Source organism: Notamacropus eugenii, chromosome 5 (genome assembly GCF_028372415.1).
Source record: "Notamacropus eugenii isolate mMacEug1 chromosome 5, mMacEug1.pri_v2, whole genome shotgun sequence".
In the NCBI taxonomy this organism is placed as follows: domain Eukaryota; kingdom Metazoa; phylum Chordata; class Mammalia; order Diprotodontia; family Macropodidae; genus Notamacropus; species Notamacropus eugenii.
In genome coordinates, this window is record NC_092876.1 from 367,653,267 (window position 1) to 367,657,691 (window position 4,425).

A 4,425-nucleotide genomic window follows, 5' to 3' on the forward strand; every position below is an offset into this window, starting at 1 on the left:
TGAGCAATCATTTCCCTGTACAAAAATAGGGCTGGTCTCACATGTAGACACCTGTCTCAATCAAATGATTTTTGGAACACAGGAAACAGTCTCCTATTCAAAAAATCTTTCCCAACATGTTCACTGACCCCTAAAATGTCTTTATAGAGGGAGAAATGCTTCCATTAGAAGTAAGAATTAAAATGTAAAACAGAAGAGACAGTAAAATAACAATTCATCCTATAGATGATCAAATACACTGACTGAAATTCATCCTTTCCTAAGCAGTTTTTTGGGAAGATAAATGGTAGGTGCTCCTAAAAGGGAAGGGGGGAAGGATTATTATAGTTGGGAAGAAAAGGAAGAAAGTAGATAGAAAAAAGGTACCAAAACAAATTCAATATATTTCACACTTTTGCCTCAGTATAACCCAAACAATGTGGAGTTCATGGATTTTGTGGAGTGAGTTACAATAAGGCAGGACACTATTTTATGATCATTAGATTTTTTTTTTAATGTGAAGAGGTAATTTATTTCTATCCTAGAATGTATTATTTATCAAGATAAATGTGAAATAAGTAGAAAATTAATTTGAGGTATGAATATATATGTGTGCATTTTGCTTACCTTTTATTCAATATTCTTCCATGTGAATTGCTTAATAGAAAGAACATGAGTAATTACCAAGAGTTTGCAGCATTACGGGACTTAAGCAAACAGCACTTAACACTTTTAAATTTTTTTTAACATCAAGAAGAAGTTACTGTGGCATGGAAAAGCTATGGAGATTAACCTTCACCTATAAAAACTGGGACTAATCAGGCCAAGTAAAATCAACAAAAAAGTGAGGGTCCCAATAAAAATCTGATCTGCAGCACCATTATTATACCCCTCTAAGCAGCTGATATATGATCCCTGTCACCCTGGTTAAAGAATTGGTGAAAGAATTTGCAGGCTGACAGTCTTTGTGTAGCTGGAACAAAACTGGGTATCTGACACTGAATTTTACAACTGCTCCCTTTTGGTTGGCAGTATACGAGCAGCGAAAGCAAATAGAAACTTTCAGTTCATAAGATTACACTTAGAGATGCTTCCTTTTACACCAGTTTATGGGAGAAGGCTAACAACATGCCACACATCCTGTCCAATTCTCGTGCAAGTTGAAGAAACTTGTAAAATTATAAAGGTGAACCCTTTTAAAGGGTGACCAGAATTTGTGTGGGTGGCAGCAATAGTAACCATCAGAAACAGCATCTCATTGTGGTTGCCTGTTACAGGAATGGTAAATGATTCTCAAATTCCACAAATTGCTGGAGAAAAGCTGGTAAAAAGTACTGAATTTTAATTTAGAAGGCCTCGTTTTTAAAATCCCAGTTTTGTTATTTCCTACTATCTTAAACCTTGGGCAAATCACTTACACTCTCTGGGCCTTAGTTTCCTCAATTCTAAAATAAGGAGAATGAATTAGATCTTATTTAAGATCTTAATCTATAAATCCTGGCACTCTATGATACTTGTCTCCCTTTCAGATCTGGGGTCACCACATCCCTCATCCACAAAGAACCCCACTCCTAAAGAATGGTTAATTTTTATTTGCTGCAGATCTCTGTTCCAAAAGTAAAGCAGCTGATAAACTCATGTCTTACTTTAATAATTTCATCCTAAAAACGCCAGAAGCAGCTGAGAAAAGAAATGGATGGAAAAGACGAAACTATAGGAATTGTGGAGGTAAATGAGCACTCCATGTTGGCATTTGTGAAAGTCAGAAGGAAAGTGAGGCACAGACATCGATTTAAAGCTTTCTGAAAAGGATCCTATGTTACAGAAAAGGAAAACAGGGACCAAGGAAGCTAAATGATTTTCCCTGGGTCTGAACGTGGCCCCTAGATCTAGGAAGAGAAGTTTTCAAAACATTCAAAGAATAAACTTTGGCAAGTGAAACCAGGCGATGGGATGCTCTGAAAAATGAAATTCTGAGAACAAGAAGGATTCCAAGGTGAAGAGAAAAGGAGTCGTCCAAAGAACGGGACAGATGGAGATGTCCAAGGAATTCGGTAACTAACTTGGAATGTTTTTAATTCTGTAATCTAAAGAAGACTGAAACAAAGGCAGGGAATGGAGACTGAAAACAAAAAGAGTGACGCAGTCCTGTAGGAAGAGTGTCAGAAGGGGCCATCCAGCCAAGCAGGCCTCACAGTTAGAGTCATAAAGAAAAGCCGTTGGAGCCGTTCAAGGGGGTGGGGGATGGGAGAAAACCGTTGGAAGCCTTTCTGGGGGGGTGGGGAATGGGAGAAAACCGTTGGAGGCCTTTCTGGGGGGGTGGGGAATGGGAGAAAACCGTTGGAGCCTTTGAGAAAAACCGCTGGAGAAAAAAAATCGTTGGGGGTCTTTGAGAAAACAAAAAAATAACCGTAGGCACACTTGAGGGAAAAAAACACGTTGGAGCCCCAGTATGGGGAGGAAAACCGTTGGAGCCTTGGAGGAAAAATCGTTGGAGTCCTTACAAAAACCGTTGGTCGGGTCACGCGGCTCAGGCAGAAGGGAGGGGGAGCGTGCACTAGCACGTGATTGTTCTTGGCCCCGCCCCTTCTCTGGCGTCCACTAGAAAGAGTCGAAGATCAGGCCCCTCCCTTCGAAGAAGCACAAGACCACGCCCCTAATCTCATTCGCTGGCTTGATCTCTCTTCATTCCTTTCTGCTGCCTCTTCCGTGTAGGAGGTGCGCTGCTCCTTCTACCTCAGGAGTCCTTCATTCTCTGCTCTACCTCACTCCCTGCTACTATCACCTCCTCCTCTAACTCTTAATACTCGCCTTGTTTCTGCCTCTTCCTCCTCTTCTCGAGACTCTTGGCTTCCTGCTTTCCGCACCTTACACCATGAAGCTGACAGAGGAGTCCCTGAGGAGTTTCCAGGTGGCCAAAGTGTTCCAGGAGAACTCCGACAAGATTAATTGCTTTGACTTTAGCCCTAATGGCCAGGCAATCATCTCTAGCAGTGATGACGACTCCATTGTCCTGTATGATTGTAGAGAGGGCCGACCCAAGAGAACTCTGTACAGCAAGAAGTATGGAGTGGATATTGTCAGATACGCTCATGCCATGGATACTGCTTTGTGCAGCTCCAACAAAATCGATGACACTATCCGTTACCTGGCCTTGCAATACAATCAGTACATCCGATACTTTCCAGGACATGACAAGAGAGTAGTAACCTTGTCTATGTCACCAGTTGATGAAATATTTATTTCTTCATCTTTGGATAAAACCGTAAGGCTCTGGGATCTCCGAGTCCCTAACTGCCAGGGTCTAATCTATCTTCAAGGAAAGCCATTTTGTGCTTTTGATCCAGAAGGAATCGTTTTTGCTGCTGGAGTAAATTCTGAAGTTGTGAAACTTTATGATCTTCGAGCTTTTGATAAGGGGCCATTTACAAACTTCAGGATGCAGCAGGACAAGACCTGTGAGTGGACAGGCCTAAAATTCAGCAATGACGGGAAATGCATCCTCATAGCTACTAATGGCAGCTTTATCCACCTGATTGATTCATTTAATGGAGTAGTAATGCATTCCTTCCAAGGATTTAACAACAGCAAAGCTGTCCCTTTGGAGGCCTGCTTCACTCCAGATTCTCAGTTTATCATGTCTGGCTCTGACAATGGCAAGATTCATGTCTGGAATGGAGAAACTGGAATAAAAGTGGCTGTGTTAAATGGGAAACATACTGGCCCCATAACCTGTTTGCAATTCAACCCCAAGTTCATGACCTTTGCCAGTACCTGTTCCAACATGGTGTTCTGGCTGCCCACCATCGATGACTCACAATGACTCTTAGAGATCAGTGGTGCCTGCAAGTTAAAAGGCAACAATGAAAGAGGAAAGGGACTGAGTATACTAAGATTTTTCTTCTGGCCTAAAACATCATTCCACATAGCCCTTTTAATGGACATCTATGTACATTTTTGGTTTTAAATTCCTTTGCTGCATTCCTTCAAAAGAACTATTGGTGCTGCAGACCAAATATAAGACCTAAATTTTCCATCTGTGAGCTCATCAAGCTTCCCCTTTTAGGGGTGAACTGTTTTAGACTCATCAGTCTCTTCTTTTGAATTTCCTGCTGAATAACTTATAAAAAACTTTATATATCCTCTCTCTCACCTCCATAAATGCATAGAAGTCTGTGGTTCTGTTTTTATGGTGCTAGCACATGTCATTATTGAATGTCTCCAATATTGTGGCTTTTTTCCATAGCCATCATGTTTCTTCTGTGACAAAAATTTAAAACAGTTAGGATACCCTATGTACAGAAAAGACAGAACTTTGGAAGGCCTTGTTTTACAAGGAGCTATACAGAGAAGGGAAGCTAGGAAGCTACTACATATTTATTTGAATGGGCAGCTCAAATGTGGCTCAGTCTCTGAGTATTTGTCCTTGTCCTGGGAGTATAAGCT

The 4,425-nt window shown here is 41.1% G+C and overlaps 1 pseudogene across 1 annotated transcript; it reads left to right on the forward strand.

Annotated features, from left to right (window-relative positions):
• Window positions 1-308: 308 nt before the first annotated feature.
• LOC140506694 (WD repeat-containing protein 82 pseudogene) lies at window positions 309-4,157 on the forward strand (annotated as a pseudogene). The gene has a single exon (XR_011968037.1). The product of XR_011968037.1 is annotated as a WD repeat-containing protein 82 pseudogene (transcript).
• The last annotated feature ends 268 nt before the right edge of the window (window positions 4,158-4,425 follow it).